Source organism: Canis lupus, chromosome 2 (assembly GCF_048164855.1).
Source record: "Canis lupus baileyi chromosome 2, mCanLup2.hap1, whole genome shotgun sequence".
NCBI classification, from domain to species: Eukaryota; Metazoa; Chordata; class Mammalia; order Carnivora; family Canidae; genus Canis; species Canis lupus.
Genome location: NC_132839.1, coordinates 20,535,810 through 20,554,212, shown reverse-complemented (window position 1 = coordinate 20,554,212; position 18,403 = coordinate 20,535,810). Strand labels below are relative to the sequence as shown.

The 18,403-nt window shown below is 37.2% G+C and overlaps 1 long non-coding RNA gene across 1 annotated transcript in view; it reads left to right on the top strand.

Annotated features, from left to right (window-relative positions):
• The window catches only part of LOC140613896 (uncharacterized), a 63,743-nt gene that overhangs the window by 42,701 nt on the left and 2,639 nt on the right, over positions 1–18,403 (top strand). Inside the window, exon 3 of the long non-coding RNA XR_012014801.1 lies at positions 14,062–14,159. This is a non-coding gene — a long non-coding RNA (uncharacterized lncRNA). The remainder of the gene's footprint in view (positions 1–14,061; positions 14,160–18,403) is intronic.

Sequence of the window (18,403 nt, the reverse complement as noted above, 5' to 3'; positions counted from 1 at the left end):
GTCCCTTCCATGGTCAGAGATGCTGTCTTTTCTATCTGGTTGGTCCTATGCATAGTGTGTCATGACAGGAATCATTGGTGAATTTTGTTTCATGAGGTGACGACACTTAGCTAGCAAGTAACTAAAGCCAGACGCTTGTTTCCTAGATGTGTTTTGTAAACCTAAAATGCCATTAGGAGAGGGAGGCCGTTCTAATTTAAGGCTCACTGAAAGCTTGCTATTAAGGCAAATAAGAAATGAGTAGATAAATTTTTCTGTACATTCTATAAACAAAGTAAATGAGGTAATAGGAAAAGAGTCTGGGAAAAAAAAGCCTATCATTCTTCTCCAAATTTTTATCCATCTAGCCCACACTTACCAGTGTCATAGCCCACACTGACTCTGATGGCTGGGAATATCTGTAAGATGAAGAACTAGTACTGTATTGTGAGTCACATGTTCTATTTTTATTTTATAGTCCTATTTAGAGTGTGGCTACTATTAGGCTTGTCCTGATTTTCCTCAGTTACTGTTATTTAGCTTCTTGATTATTTGTAAAATACACATTAATAGAAACTGGTTTTAATGGATGCATAGGGTTAGAGGAATAAAAAAATTAATAGTGTATAGGACAAAAGTCTAAACAACCTTAATAAATATATTTATTTCATTAGAAAAAGATGGAATTTATCTTCTTTCCTTAAGATAGAGGAGAATTATTTTGAAACTCTCAAAAGAGGCCATCTATCAATGAAAACAACAGAAGAAGTGAAGCAGAGACTTATACACTGCTCTCTGCTCATTGCCCTGTTTTCATTAGCAATTATAAGGAAGTAGATCCGGAAATAGAGACGCATGATAGCGAGACATCAGTACAGTAACCAGTACTTTCAGACATTACCACAAAAACATATACTCAGAATTTCACAACCCTCTCACATTGGCAATGTCACAATGTTGCCTCTGGCAAGGTTTTCATCTCCTTTTTGGGTAGTGTAGGGTTCCTTTTTTCCCTCACACCAACTCCTATAAATCACTTTTGTTGAAGGGCAAACTAAAGTTTCTTGGTTTCAAAACCATAATTGTCATGAGGAGGGAAATCCTGTTCATGCCATTAGAAAGGCAGCTTAATGTGTTTGGTTAGCTATAGAGAGTGATTAGGGACATTGTTTTCTGACAACCTACTTGTGTCAGTTCAAATGTGGGAACCCTTGCAACACTTACACTGTGTTTGACAATCGGAAATGTTTTATTAGTAATACAATTTATATCATTCTTGCGTATTTACCAAAAAGTATATTACACAGTAGTTATTTTTCTTAAGTATTTAAGCCAATGAAGTTATGACTATATTCATGAAGTTAGCAAATTTCATCATATGTAACATCTCTCCTTGTCAATATATTCTTGCCTTTGTCACTATAAAACTATCTTGAGACACCCCCTTTCCTCCCTAGGTTAGCAAATACTAAATGAAATGGAAAACTAATACATTCAGCAATTTAAGGCTAAAAAAAATCCTAAAAGCACACTATGGACTTTCACCTTGAATATTCAGTGGGTTTGGTTTTTATCCTTGAATTAAATGAATAATAGCTTAATTGCAGCCCCAATAAGGTGAAAGGGCAAAAAAAGTGGTGGTTTGTTACTAGCATTTTAAAGGAAGTTGCCACTAGCCAAGCTACTTCAGAAATCAAAGATAATGTTATATATGTGAATGGCAAGGTTTTAGAACAGTAGGATCCTATTCTGCAGGTCTGTGGAGTGGTGAAGGGTTAGTAAGTTGTCATGGGAAGAGGAAAATAGCATAAAGCTTCATTTCATCAATCTAGGCAATAAGGCCCGAATGGTGACTCTGGAAAGTCATTACTATGAAAGCACCATGAGAATCATGCAACTCATTTTCAGAAAATTCACCAATTCATGAGGAGAAGAGAAAGTCTGTAAAAGTTTAAGGAGTGTCACCTCTAATACTGAAGGGAAAGCTGCATGGTCCTCAAGAGAAAGCTACTCATTGTCTTATCCTTTCCCCATTATATTCATATATTGGTGACAATATAATCATAAAACAATTAAAAAATATAAAGCATTATGGCATAAGTATTATATATGTGGTGGTAGAGTTATGTTTTTGAAAAATTCCATTTAAAAGAAGTACAATTTTTATACTAAGCTAAAAAAAAGAACAAGCTATAAAAAGATCTAGGAAATGTTTCAGTATTTAAGATTTCAACCTAATGAAACTTTTTTCTTGGTCTCGCATCATTACATTAACCAAGAAAGCTATTAAAATATTGCTTCATTTTATGTTTTTTTAAACAAGGGGTTATTGGGACGCTGAGTGGCTCAGTGGTTGAGTGTCTGCTTTTGGCCCCAGGTGTGATCCTGGGAAACTGGGATTGAGTCCTGCATCAGGCCCCCCGCAAGGGAGCCTGCTCCTCCCTCTGCCTGTGTTTCTACCTCTCTCTCTATGTCTTTCATGAATAAATAAATAAAATCTTAAAAAAACACAACGGGTTATTAATTCCTAAGCAAAAATCAGAACCTAAGTTTAAGCCTTGAGCTAATTTCCTGAGCACATTATATCTATTCTAATTTTTGGATTTTACATTAAGTATTGTTAGTTTATCTGTGCTGGAACAAACCATGTAATAGAATTTATAGAAAAACAGACAACACAGAAATTATAGGTATATTCTTTCATGTTTGAGAAGTACTCATTCCTTAGGAGTTAGTAAAAAGTGTTTTCTCCCCAACTCTCACACCTTTTCCAGGAATGTTACTAGTCCATTTGGAGAGAAGATAAACTTGGTTGCCATGTAGAGTGACAAACCTCAGAGGAAGCTGAGAATTGTATGAAATGTGTATGTAATCCTTGTGCATACCAGCAAGTATGCCAAGAAATAAAAAAGTGTACTTGGCAAGTTATGGTCAGGCCCCTCTCTGCCTGCTTTACCAAAAAAAACCTTGCTTATTCTGGATCCTGAATTTGCTGGAGGAAGATAACATTTGCTCATTCATTCACTCATTCTTTCTGCAGGTATTTATTGAGCACCTACTATGTGCCACAAACAGTATAAATCTGAAAAGAGAGTGGTGAGCAACATAGATGGCACTTGAGAAAGTTAAATGAACAAAATTATAATACTTCAAGAACTGATCTCTGATTTACTGAGTAGGTTCTTAACAAAATTTCTTGAAAAATAATTTGGCACTAGGTAAACTTCAGATGAATCTCTAATCACAGAGAATGACTTATTTAAAATAGTTGGGTTTCACTATATTCACATTTTCTAATGCTGTACCTTGTGAAATCCCGTACGCATACAGACTTGTCTGGTTCTGCTCTTTTGTCCACAATTGATGATATATGAAGGGTGATGTTTGTTGTCCATTGCAAGAAGTACGTATGTGTGTGTGTGTGTTAACCACAGACAATGTTTTAGGTTCTACTGGGGGATGATATGAGAGTAATAGCTAGCATAGAACCTGGTACAGAGAAAGTATTCAGTAAGCTATTTTTTTCAATGACTGAATGAATCATTCTGTTTGTGTGTCTTTCTACATAAGAACATGCTGGTCATTATCATTCTCAATACCAAAAGTGACAGTTGTCCACCTTCACCCACATCTTATTCCTTTTTCTATACTTCTAATTTTAGTTATTGGCATCATTTACATCCTTAGGCAACAAAGCACAGTGTTTCATTTAACAGAGTTCCTCCTTCTGGGCTTTATAGTCCAGTGGCAGGAGATGATACCAGAAAGACACAGAAGGAGTTGGGATGGTCTGTGTAGACAGGAAATGTGCTAGAGTGTCTGTGTACAGTGAAGGCACTCGTTGTCTGTGGAAGGGTCAATCAGTGAGTGGCTCATGCCTGCTGCCAACTGATCCCTGCTCTGCCATATGTTTTTTTAAAAAGGTTTATAAACCTTTTAATACAATTTTTATTTTAAAAAAGCTCTTATAATGATCATCTGAGTAAGACTCCTTCCATTCTCTCAGTATTTTAGTTAAGACTTCAAGGCTGATAATTGATAAACAACATTGTAGTTTAAAAAACAAATGGCTACCAAATACCATCCCCTAAGTATTAGCCAGCAGACTGGCTAATCTCCCCTTGATATTATCTGAGTAGACAGAACACATTTGGAGAGATGGCAAAGAAAGGGAGGGTGGCAGTAATACATCCTCTACCACTGCTATTAGGCAAGGCTATGTAGAATTCATGTGAGATGGGTGGATGCCTTATTAGGTGACCCAATTTTTGCTATCTAGAGGTCCTTTACCTGGGAGGCTAGTCTGACAGCTGTGAGAAGGAAGAGGCTGTGGTGTGGACTGCAGGGGCCAGGACCCATGGGAAAGATGGTTTGTAGGAAGTCATATGAGGTCATCTAGAGAGAGCACTGTCCATGTCAGTTAAGCCTTCCAAAAGAGAGGGTCAGCATTTACATGTTTGCCTCAGAGAGGTGCCCATTGCCAAGAAGGAACCACCAACAATTGCTATTAAGTGCTTCTTCTAATCCCTTCTTCTGCCCTAACTCTGGGGGGGTGGGGAGGGTAGAAACAAGTAAGGGAGAAGAAGGAAATCAAAGGGTAGATGAGCTCTTATCTATCCTTCAGGCCACATGTCCTTCGGGCCTAAATATCTATGAGAATGGAATGCAGGTTTTGAAGGGAAATCCTTCAAATCCTTCCTCTTTAAAAAGAAATCAATGGCATTTCTATACACTAACAATGAGACTGAAGAAAGAGAAATTAAGGAGTCAATCCCATTTACAATTGCACCCAAAAGCATAAGATACCTAGGAATAAACCTAACCAAAGAGGTAAAGGATCTATACCCTAAAAACTATCGAACACTTCTGAAAGAAATTGAGGAAGACACAAAGAGATGGAAAAATATTCCATGCTCATGGATTGGCAGAATTAATATTGTGAAAATGTCAATGTTACCCAGGGCAATTTACACGTTTAATGCAATCCCTATCAATATACCATGGACTTTCTTCAAAGAGTTAGAACAAATTATTTTAAGATTTGTGTGGAATCAGAAAAGACCCCGAATAGCCAGGGGACTTTTAAAAAAGAAAACCATATCTGGGGGCATCACAATGCCAGATTTCAGGTTGTACTACAAAGCTGTGGTCATCAAGACAGTGTGGTACTGGCACAAAAACAGACACATAGATCAATGGAACAGAATAGAGAACCCAGAAGTGGACCCTGAACTTTATGGTCAACTAATATGCGATAAAGGAGGAAAGACTATCCATTGGAAGAAAGACAGTCTCTTCAATAGACGGTGCTGGGAAAACTGGACATCCACATGCAGAAGAATGAAACGAGACCACTCTCTTTCACCGTACACAAAGATAAACTCAAAATGGATGAAAGATCTAAATGTGAGACAAGATTCCATCAAAATCCTAGAGGAGAACACAGGCAACACTCTTTTTGAACTTGGCCACAGTAACTTCTTGCAAGATACATCCACAAAGGCAAAAGAAACAAAAGCAAAAATGAACTATTGTGACTTCATCAAGATAAGAAGCTTTAAAAAAAAAAAAAAGGTAAGAAGCTTTTGCACAGCAAAGGATACAGTCAACAAAACTAAAAGACAACCTACAGAATGGGAGAAGATATTTGCAAATGACGTATCAGATAAAGGGCTAGTTTCCAATATCTATAAAGAACTTATTAAACTCAACACCAAAGAAACAAACAATCCAATCATGAAATGGGCAATAGACATGAGCAGAAATCTCACAGAGGAAGACATAGACATGGCCAACATGCACATGAGAATACACTCTGCATCACTTGCCATCAGGGAAATACAAATCAAAACCACAATGAGATACCACCTCACACCAGTGAGAATGGGGAAAATTAACAAGGCAGGAAACCACAAATGTTGGAGAGGATGCGGAGAAAAGGGAACCCTCCTACACTGTTGGTGGGAATGTGAACTGGTGCAGCCACTCTGGAAAACTGTGAGGAAGTTCCTCAAAGAGTTAAAAATAGACCTGCCCTATGACCCAGCAATTGCACTGTTGGGGATTTACCCCAAAGATACAGATGCAATGAAACGCCGGGACACCTGCACCCCGATGTTTCTAGCAGCAATGTCCACGATAGCCAAACTGTGGAAGGAGCCTCGGTGTCCATCGAAAGATGAATGGATAAAGAAGATGTGGTTTATGTATACAATGGAATATTACTCAGCTATTAGAAATGACAAATACCCACCATTTGCTTCAACGTGGATGGAACTGGAGGGTATTATGCTGAGTGAAGTAAGTCAATCGGAGAAGGACAAACGGTGTATGTTCTCATTCATTTGGGGAATATAAATAATAGTGAAAGGGAATATAAGGGAAGGGAGAAGAAATGTGTGGGAAATATCAGAAAGGGAGACAGAACGTAAAGACTGCTAACTCTGGGAAACGAACTAGGGGTGGTAGAAGGGGAGGAGAGTGGGGGGTGGGGTGAATGGGTGACAGGCACTGAGGGGGACGCTTGACAGGATGAGCACTGGGTGTTATTCTGTATGTTGGTAAATTGAACACCAATAAAAAATAAATTTATTAAAAAAATAAATAAAAAATAAAAAGAACCCAGAATTACAAATATGATGTTAGGTACAAGGTCTGTAAGGGGGTCCTGAAGCTTAACTTCATTATCTTTGCAGGAAACCTAGTACTTATGCGAGTGAGGAAAAGAGCCATGAATAGCATACAAGTCTGACACTTTTATTTTGTAGAAGCTAGACTTTCAAGGGTCCAGTACTCATCTATCTAAATAGCTAGCTAACTGTCCTCTATCTTTCTGTGATCATTGTCATTGTAATCATCATCATCATCATCATCATGTAGGTGTTCTTATAAGTTAAAGTGACTAGAAATCTAAGTTATGCCCAAGTTATTATCCAGGAGCACTTATCATAGTACATTAAAAGGCAATGTATGGAGAACAATAATAAAATCACTTTCTGATTCCAAAATCATTTAATATCTTCAGCTCTAATTCTTTGTAAAATAGGGGAGAAAAGTATTTCATAATGACTTACACCCATTAATGAGAAGATACTAAATTACAGATAAATAGTAATAAAAATATGACCTCTGAGTGCAGTAACGTTAGAGTCTGTAGGTATGGACAAAAATACCAGAAGAACAAGGTCCAGAAATGTTAGAGTCTGTAGGTATGGACAGAAATACCAGAAAAACAAGGTCCAGAAAGTAAACTCTTAAGAAAGAGGTCTAGCTACATTCTATTTTTGGACTCATAGAGTTCAATATAACCATTCTTTTGCTGGAGCTATCTTGAGTTCTCATCATAACAATGTTAGTTGTGAAGAGCAATTTTTACTCCCTAATAAGGAACTCTGTATTTACAAAATACTATTAAAATAATAAGAATTGCAACCACTTTCTTAATTCACGTCATGTTCAAAGCAGAGTATCTTCTTCAGATACATAATATCTGGTCAGCTTTGCCCCTTCCTTCTATTATCATTTATCCCCCTGTAATATCAATGGGAACATGAAAACTCCAGAAACAACTGTTCAGGAACTGATGTTTCAATTTTGTGAGGATTTCTGAGAGCAAATAAATTAAGGATTAGAAGCCTGGCTAAAAGCTATCCAAAGTACTCAAATAAATAATATTTAGAAAGTTCATCCATGAGTTTATGTTACAAGGTAACCTACACTGTCTTAAGGCATCAGTGAACACTTCATAGATAGCTTCTCGAAGTTGTGGACAGAGATTTTCAGAAAAGATATGTTTTTCTATTTCTGTGCCTTGACAATAAATCTCTTGAGGATAAAATTGTTTTTTGCATTTCTTGTGAGTCCTCAGGGCTGGCTACATGCTTGGTATGCAACAGGTGCCTAAACACATTTTTGAATCACTGGAATCATCAAATCTATTACCAATGTGATATGTGAAATTAACTGTTACTAATAATTAGTGAGATAGCAAGAGAGAAATTAAGACGTAGTTCTACCTTTTAATGTCCATTTTGGTAGTTGCCAAAAATTCAGTTTAAACTTATATAACCAAATAACGACCTATGATAAAATGAATGAAGCCTAGATTTATAAAGTAGAAATTTCTCCACCCTTTAGGTTAAATGCGTTTGTAAGCAACACAACTAAATGAAATTAAGAGTACAGGTCTGGGGAATACAAAATCTCCTGCACTTGCACTGTGCTAAACTGGAATCAGAACACAGAACTGAGCTGTCGGAGTGACAGCATTAAGTGACCACAGCGCTCTGTTCCACTGAGACTACTACGAGAGCGCTGTAACAAAATGCTGCACCCTCTATGACCTTCACTTAGAAAGCCCTGAGCCTTGTCGGTCTTGGCTCTTAGACTCTTCCCCACCAATCTCTGTGAGGGGTCAAAGAATGAGTTATTGTTATCACAGGGACACTCATGCCGCAGGAAGTAACACTCTCAAATAAGGAGAACACATCTAAGTAACAAGAGTAGCACCTTCAACTTGAAAGCTCAAATTCACCCACAAGTAGCACTTTCATCTGGAGCAAAAAAAAAAACCCAAAAAACAAAAGAAAAAAAAAAAACAACACCTAGGGGATATTTTTAGTAGTAGTCCTGGTCGTAGAAAATGCATCTGCTCCGGTGATTTCAAGCTGCAGGTCTACTTTGGTGAATATGCTGTGTGGTTTTGAGAGGTTCTCTTAACAGCCTCACGTGTATTCAACTGCCTACAGCCTCAGATAGATGCTTACTATTAGGGTTATCTTTTTTTTTTTTGCATCAGTACTTCTTTTTGAGATGTTTCTCCTGTTCATCAAGGTTTGAAAAAGAGTTGCAGAAATTCAAAGTTCTTAACACAGGTTTAATCCAATCAGATGATGGAGTTTTGAAATTCTTCCTTAACAGTGAATCACAAATCCTCTCTCTTGCCCCATTCCTTCTTTGCCCTCTTAGGTCCTGTGGATTTATCATATTACCTTCTCCTTCCTCTCTCTCCTGATTGCACTTTGCTGTCTCTAGTCTTTATTCTAGTTTGTCCATCTTGCAAATCACTGGGTAACATACTTACATAAAGGGTAACTACAGTAACTCAATCACCCTTCCTCAAAGTCTTTACCATATTAGATGAACTACAAGCTCAAAGACACATTCTAATGTTTAACCAACTTTTCTAGCCTTAGCCTTTTTTTTTTTTTTTTTTTTTTTTTTTTTTTTTTTTTTTTAGTCTTAGCCTTTTTAAGGCACTCTGTTCCTAATAAATTTATCTCTCAACTATTTTCCCTATTGATGCCATGCTTAATTTTTGGCTTTTGGGTCATCTCTCAGCTACTGGCCAGTTTTCCTCTTTCCAGGGACCTCTGTCCAGGCCCATTGCTAGGGGCCCATCTCAGATGCAGTCTCTCCCTGAAGCATTTAGGTGTCTCAGATTGCTCTTTCTTTTGAATTCTTCAAATATATAGCTGATATTATCAGCCTAATTATCACACACTTACAAGAATGACACTGACATAACTCTTCTTTTTTCTACTGAGTTGTAAATTTCATAAAATCTGAAGTTGTGCCTTATTCGACCTGCAGTGACTGTAATAGTACCCTGCAGAGTAACTGATTTGTATAGCTAGAGATTATACAACTATCTATCTAGTTATATAGGTATTTATACACATCTGAGTTAAATAGATGAAATAATTAGAGTTACATCAAAAAAGAAAATGGGCTAGGTCTTACTTTATGATAGAGGCAGTGACTTAATTTTTCATTTCTCTTCCTTTCACAAACTATTAAAAACTGCTCCCAAACTACAATGTAAATGGCAGTTTTTTTAAACCAAAAGGTTACAAAGCTTGAACACATGACTCAGAAGCCAAAATGAATAATAAAGTCACTCTTGCAGTGACATGTTTTAAATGGAGTGCTTTTTGATCTGTTATATCCACCCGAAGAATAATATTAATGATTTTTTCCACATACGACTTTGTCTCATAATAAATTGTATTGGAAACTTTTGTGTGCTCCTTCTTTAAAATAGCACACTGACTTCAACATTTCCTTAGATGGCATGCCGATCACTCAAGAACATCACTTACAAATTATTTGCCAAGTTATTTTTATAAACTGGAATTTCTGCTGAGGGAAATTACTTTAAATGTTTGGCCGACTTGGGTCTCCAACAAATAGTGCTTGTCAATAAATATTAAACAATCATATGAATATGGAGTCGAAAAATCTGAATTATACCTATGCCATGGGATTTATTATCCTCCTCTCACAATGCCTGGGACATAGAGGCTAAAAGGTCTATTGCAAATCCTGTATTATTCATTGAGAAACAGCCACCGAGGACTCTGGCTTAAAACTTTTATAACTGTTGGAGTTCTATAATAAAGCAGGTTTCTTCAGTGTGCCATCGTATCAGAAAAGAAAAAGTGCTGATGAAACTTTAGTGCTGCTTTCAAAGATATCTTTCTTTTGAGTGGGTTCTGGATATAAAATATAGGATCTCAGATACTGAATTCAGAATGTGAGACTTCATTTTGTTTTCCTTGAATAGTTCAAGAACAAAAGATTAAATAATTAACCTAAAAAAAAAAGCCACATTCAAAGGGCTGGATTTTGTCCAGCAAAGCTTGGGCTGTTGAAGAGCTGATAGACATTTCTCAGCTCTCATTTGGCTGTGTTTCAGAGGCCTAACCACAAGTGGTCAGGGACTCAGAAGTGGATGGGTTGTCTCCTTGATTTTATCATCAATGTACTGTGACCGTGGTGGTCATTTAACTGACAGTGTTTCTGTTTGTGTTTGATGATCATGGGATGTGAGAGCCCAGTGGAGCCTATAAGTGCAGCTAGGCTGCCTAGTTTGAAGCATTGCTCACCACCTAATACTTCTGTAACCTAGAGCAGGTTGTTCAACCTCTCCACATCAGTCTCCTCACCTATGAAATTGGTATAATAGTAATACTTTCCTCTGAAGATCAACGAGAAGACTGAATGAGGTAGTATTTTAAAAATGCTTAGAACATTGCCTGGCATGAAGTCAGCAGTATCAGATATGCTGGTTATTACTTGCTCTGTAACTTCAGCACCAAACACGGTGGCTGGCTCATGGTAAGCATAAATTCTCGAAGGCTAATGATACCCTGTTCATCTAGAAACTATCAAAAGAAATCAACTGTGGTAGGCTAAATGATTTTCTAAAACTTAGGACACTCCTGAATCTGGTGAACATAAATGCAGCCCAGAATTGTTCTGACCTGGATCCCTTCCAGTGGATCTCTTCTAATTGTGCTAGCTAACCCCTCAACTCTTGAACTTAAGAATTCAGTTACCTTTTGAGAGCAACTGTGAATACGATGTACATGTGAATGCCCGAGTAACTAAAAACATAGAGACAACCTGGACTTTTATGATTTTCTCAAGAATGGGGGTAGGGGTCACCTAGGCTTCATTCTGAGGTTCTGCTGCTACTGCTAATACAAGTGGAACCCCAGGGGATTTCCAGCTCTGACTTACCCTAACCTGAACTCTATGGATATAGTCAAAACTCACTAAGTTGGAGAGAATAAAGCAAGTCAGATCCCTCCTTGACTCATTCCTCTTGGCTCTCTTGAAAAGTAGCACATCATCTTCTCTAGCATGTAATCTTACTTATCATTGGCCTTTTGTTCTTTTTCTTTTTCCCCTTCTCCAAAGTGGAACCTGGGCCACATTAAAAGGTCTGACCATCTAGCGACTGCTTTTCTGCAAGGGCTGATGCTCCTAGCTGAGACTGGCTGTCTAAGTAACAGAGCATGGTCTCCTATGCATATTACTGAGTAGTAAGTTTCTGGGAGACTGGAAAGTATGCAATATTGGCGTAATAGATCAAGGCTTTCATCAACATAAAAGGGAAGGAATGACAAGGTACTTGCTGACAGGGAATTGTAGCTTGAGAGGGCGTTCAGGGGGGCAGATACACTAAAAGCATTTTGGCGCGATGAAGTGTATTTCCTGGACAGATGTGTTGCATTCGTGATGGAAGGGCCTCGCACTCTTCATAGGTTCTAATGTGCCAGTTACAAGTAAGCTGAACCCGTGTTGTGTCAGATACTGTTATCACAGGAAGTTCAGTGTTGTCACCCCCTTAAGGTGACATTACTTCAAGAGAGCCAGACCAGAGGTGTTTTCGGGGAAAAAGGCAGGGGTCCCATTTTTATTTAGTGTTTTCCCCCATCATCTTGGCTGTCAGATCAGGTTAAAAAATAGCACTGTTTGATTTGGGGTAAATGTCCATACACTCCTGGCCATTTTTAGCACACAATACATTTTGCCTTTTCCAAATTTCTCCTTCTAGATTATAGGTAATATTCATATTATCGATATTCTGAAAGCTAGCTTACAAGAGTGTTGTTTAGAAAGAATGGAGGTATTTTCTATTTTCTCAGAGAGAAAAAGAATCCTTAATAAAATCACTATTAATGTGCTAATGGAATCACTATATATGTGTGTGTATGTACATTTTCTATTGTACATAAGAAAATCTGGAAGGTAGAAGTTATTTTCCTCCAATTTTCACACTGCCTACAATTTTTCAGCTCTTCCTTACGCCTGGTATTTTCTTTAGAGCCGAATAAGTAGATTCATAGTTTTCGTTACCCCAGAGAGTCCCTTTTCATCATAAAGTCTAATAAGAAGGCCCCAGACATAACTACAGTGTCCCAGACTGCCCTTTACACTAGACGAAAGGTAAAACGAGCCGATCAAGTAACAAACTACAAATTGATGCAGGCAGTGAGAACAGAAGCCTGGTTTTCTGCCCTGTAACGTCTGCAGAGAAGTGGAGAATATGGTTAAAAACATTGGCGGCAGCCAGTTACCGGAATAGCTAGCACTTCCAGGAACAAATGCATTCCTAATGAATTTGTGGACACTACATTTACCGCAACAACAGCAGGTTTTCTCACATATGCACTCCACAGCACCCGCCGGCACGGGCTTTATTGACCTTCTGCAAACACTGATGGAAGAGGGGGCTGCCAGAGAGCGAGAGGCAGAGAGCCATCCAAAACATCTTGGAAAGGCCTCTGAGAGAATTTTTTAGTGTTTAGAAGACATACCATTATTCTCTCTGCCAAAGTCTTTTTTTTTCTTTTTTCTTTTTGGTTAAAGAATTCAAAGAGTGAAGAAAAAAAATGGTTTTCTAATGACATACTCTCACAGTCCCTTCCAAGATCCACAATACCTGCCGAGATTTTGTTTCATTCTAAGGCAGCTCAAGTGTCTTGGTTGGAGTATAAACATACATTCTGATTGATTGGGAAAAATGGCTTTTTTCTCCCCTCACTGTTCACTTACATGGCTTTATAATCTTCCTGTATATTGAACAGTAAGTCTAGCATGAAGGAAGTATCTTTCCACAGGGTACAACCTTACTTAAACACTGAAGTTTGGACCTTGGAGGTGATTGGAGAGAAAATACAGCTCCCCACCGCCCCCACCACCCCTTATCTGGCTACAACTAGACGAATACGAAATCATCAAACAATGTTTTAAATGTTTTAAAGACCTCGGAGTCACTGGCTGGGTCACCACTGGGTACTAATGGCAACTCAATACATCCTAGTAAATAAAAACAAAAACAAAAACACTACAAAGTTCATATTGGAGGAAAGATTCTTTATGAATCCAAGTATTCTTTTCCGGGACGCCTGGGTGGCTCAGCGGTTGGGCATCTGCTTTTGGCTCAGGTCATGATCCCGGGATCCGGGATAGAGTCCTGAGTCGGGCTCCCTGAGAAGAGCCTGCTTCTCCCTCTGCCTGTGTCTCTGCCTCTCTCTCAGTCTGTGTCTCGCATGAATAAATAAAATCTTTTAAAAACAAAACAAAGTAATTCTTTTCCTGAGAAGTGTTGCCCATTTTTACACTTGACCAAACTAAGATGAAATATTTAAAGCCTAATTAATCAAATATTATCATATTATTCCCCTTTATGCAAGAGATGACCTCCCTAAAATGTATCCCACTAACTGGAAGAATCAGTTCTTCTGTCAGAATATCCAACTAAAACTGACATTCATTCGCCTCTTCTTTTAGACACTGAAATTAAAGTGACAGAGCTCTTTGGCCAAGATCCATTCTATTTGTGAACAATAGAAGAACAACAGTGAGTGATATTAACCACTGGGCTTCAGGTAAATTACTCATAGTGGTCATCACCATTGTATTCTCTGCCCCACAGGAAACTGAACACAGATAGGGGTAATGGTGCCAGAACATAATTCAATCAAACTTTAAATCCTCAAGGAGCTATTCTGTATACAGATCTGGAGTAAATAAATTATATAACTGCCACATTTATCATTTCATTTTACCAGTGTTATTACTAACTCAACTAAAGACCACATCCAGTAAAGCTCTGTTTTAATGACCAGCTCCAGACATCAAATTTATGCTCTTCTGGTTGGTTGTGGTTGGCATTCTAACTATTGAATAAATGGCTCTATCCCCAAAAGATTGGGTAGACCTACTGATTTGAAACCACTTCCCAACAGCAGTTAACAGTGGCCACCAAGCTGGGATTAGAGGAGTTGAAATAAGCCTTTATGACAGGCACAAGGGAAAACGTTATCTGTCAGTCAAGATTTGAAAGCATCCTAGAATCCTAGAACTGTAAATAACTAAAGGCATGAGCCACTGTTTGTTCACTCCAAATACCACCAGTTCCTGAGTAATTGAAGAACAGTGATATATTTTCCCCTCACCCTACATACCAACTTATTTGTCCATTTCTTTGTTTGTTAACATGTAAACCAATGATAATCAAGGTAAGTGAGACAATATGCAAGTCAAATGTGAGACTTCTTAATGACTGACCAAATGAAAAGAGAAACAAATCTGGCTAGAAAACTAGTAAATGATGGTTTGAGTTCTTGCGTTTCACAAGTAGGATATAACTAAGAAGCATATGATACCTTGAATGATCTGCCCTTACTATATTTCATTAAAGTTAAAGTCACTTCTTTACAGAAGTTTTTGTGCCAGTAATACCTCCTGACTATGATTACTGATCCATTTGGGAAGCATTTTTTTTTTTAGCATGTAAGCACTGTATCTAGTATATGTTATATTTATTTATGCTTGTTGATGATTCTTTAAATTAGCCTACTGGCAAAATTATTAACTGGCCAAACTGTGTTGTGAGAGGTTGTTTTATCTGTACTATTTGCAAAATATGGAAAAAATTGAAAAGATTAGTTGGCATCAGATTACATATGGCTTTGAATAAGATATAAAATGTTTGGACTTTATAATCTATCAGGAAGAACTTTTGTAAATTACTTCTGCTTGGGCTCCATACTCAAGTTTTCTGATTCTAATGATCTGGAGTGAGGTCTGAGCATTGGTAATAAGAAAAAAAATCTCTTCACATGTACTGATCAGGATCCCAGAAAAATGATTTAAATGAGGATGCTCTAATGAAGAGACAATTTGCAAAAGTGTGAGCAAGGTTAATGCAACAAACTCAGAGTTAAGGAGAAGGTAGCCAGATATTAGTAACATCTGGAATCCATTTGGCCTTCTGGTAGGAGCTGCTGTCACAGAAGGACAAAACTACTGCTGGAGATGTGATTCCCAAACAGAACAAGACTAAGTAAAAATATTTTGCCACTCTGCTCCTGTCCACTGGTGTTCTGTCAACGTCTCCCATTGGCCAAATCCTGCAAGAAGCCAATGGGCTAGGGAACCCAGATGGCACACTCTGGGGGTGGTTATTCTGGGGCACAAGAAAGGATAGAGAAGGATGAAGAATGTATGGGAGAGCTCAAATGGAAAATAACAGTATAGTAGGTGACTCTTGTACAGCCACATTTGAGAACTGCTGCTGTAGATAGTGGGAGGAACAGGTTGCTCATAGGATCACATAATCAACATGCGTGATAGAGCAAACTTTGAAAATGACTTGTCCAACACCTTCATTTTCCCACTTGGAAGTGAAGCCAGAGAGTGACAATAAATATTCACTGTCACAGAGTTAGGAAGCCTAATATTCAGGGCTATAGAGTCTCCACATTATCAAACACCTAAGTAATATGATGAAAATAGTATTTAAGGAAAAATAATTTTGCAACAATATACAGAGTATCTTTAAAGAGAAAGATATTAGACACAAAGACAGAAGCTTGGGAGGTATTGGTATGAGTTTAAGGGTGAGATTTTAAGATTCTAAACCTAATGGAAGTTGAAATGGAAAGGAGAGAAATACAGCATGCAAAGGAAATTTATAGACTTTTGTAAATTGCTGTGTGGATGAAAAAGGTGAATGAGGAAACTTGGAATCAAATATGACTTGATAATTCCAATCCAGAAAAATAGGAAAGAGGTGGTAACAGTAGTAATATGAGGACAGGAGTAGAAGCTATCTCTTTTAGAAAGGAGAGTTCAGTTTTGGGGAGGGGGGGCAAATTAATAGAATATATGAGCTGAATAGTCCATTATCAGTTGGTGATATACAAACTAGAGTATGTTGTTAAATATACACTATACACTAAATGTTTTCAATCTTAAGGTATTTGTAGTTCTTGAAATACCTGGAGCTCAACTCTTTTTCATAATATATTGTGCTCATTAATCAGGCAGAAAACATCCTAGAGCCATGTTAAATTTTTATTTATTAGGGGAAAAATATGGCTCTGTCCTAATATTTTTCATCCCTAGCTTCCTGGACTGAATGACTTATCTGTCCTTTAATAAGTTTCAAGAATATTTTATTCTTGCATTTGATGGTGATACATGTGTAGGTTTCAAAAAAAATCCAAATAAAAATAAATTTGGCTATTTCATATCATGATAAATACACATTGTATTTTACATTTTCCTTTCCTGTCCTTTGGGGCAAGCCAACGAAGGATGATTCTGTGTTAAAATAATAAGAATTTGACTAAAATTAAGAGACATAAATGATGTATATTTAATTCAGGCTGAGTTCCTGCCATCTTGATAAAGGGGTTTCTAAGTAAAGATGGTCATTATAAACATTATTGAATTCTTTGGAAAAATGTACTATCAAGGGAGAAGTGTACTTATCATTCAATCTCTGGGTGTATTAATTTCTTTTGCTATCGGTCCTCCCCGTCAAATAGGCCTATTTGTTTATCATCCCTGATACTCTGTTCAGACCAAATGGAAGTAAATTGTTTCTCAAAACTAGGCAGTCATTTTGGATCAATAAATTACACCCACTACTAACTTTTATAGTTAGTTGTTAGTTGTTATAGTTGTTTTACAACTCCTCCCTTATAGTTTTATACGGTGACCCTTTCAGAACATTTGTTATGAAAAAGAAGAAATGTTTTCAAAAGATAATTTCTAAATACAGTACCACTTTGTGTTTCTTTTCTTATTCTACCACCTCAATTATACTGGAAAAAAAAGGGAAAACTAAAAAAAGAAAACTAAATTTTAAAATTCTAACTTTAGTAAAATTCTGAATTTTAAGTAAATCACTCCATAATTTTTAAGTCATTCCAGGATGGAAGAATGACAATATTGATGGAGAAATAAAAGAAATTTGTTTCAGGTAAACCTTATTAAGTAATACAAGAGTATTTTCTTTTTGCTGTTAAGTGTATTTCTTCGAAATTGATAGAGAAGTCTCTTTTAAAGAGTTACTACCAAGTACTTCTTTTACTATGAAAATAGTCCTATTCCTTATCAGACATTTTTTATGCCCGTAAAACCACTGATAAATTATCCAGATCTAAGAACACACTCTCTTCTTAAGCAGTATAATTTACTTTCCGTGCTTTGCTCAATTATATTCAAATACAATTTCTCTGATTTAGTTAAAGTCAACATTAATCCGTCAAAGCACACACTGCCATTCAAGTTTTGCAGAAATGCTGAGCATCCCAAGGCCTGAATTTTTAGGCTCTCAGTTCAACCTCTGCTAAGTCCATATTTTGGTACTGAAAGACTAACGTTGGCATTTGTAACCCAGATACCATCTTGGTATCATGGTAATCGACTCTGAAATGTCATGAATTGAAGATCAACTTTATATTTGGAGGGAATCCTATTATGCATTTTTTGGTAGTGCTGAAGGTTCTGTGAACTAAGGGAAAAATAATCTACATTACACTAATTCATATTCCACTGTCAACCACATTACTTTGAGACTTTACTCTCAGTTTCACACCTTGTCCTATTTCCAGATGAAGCTGACTTCTGAAGAAATGCACAAATTTTCTAGTCTGCCCACTCTTCGAGGGGTAGATGATAAATAAAATCAGGCAGTGTGATTTTTTTTCTATTGCCCACTTCTAAAGGTTTCCACACACTCTTGGAATGAAACACTTTAAGGCACAGTGTTTATTCTTGCTTCATGATATTTATATTTGCATGATGCTATAAATATGAATTCAAATACATTTTTAAA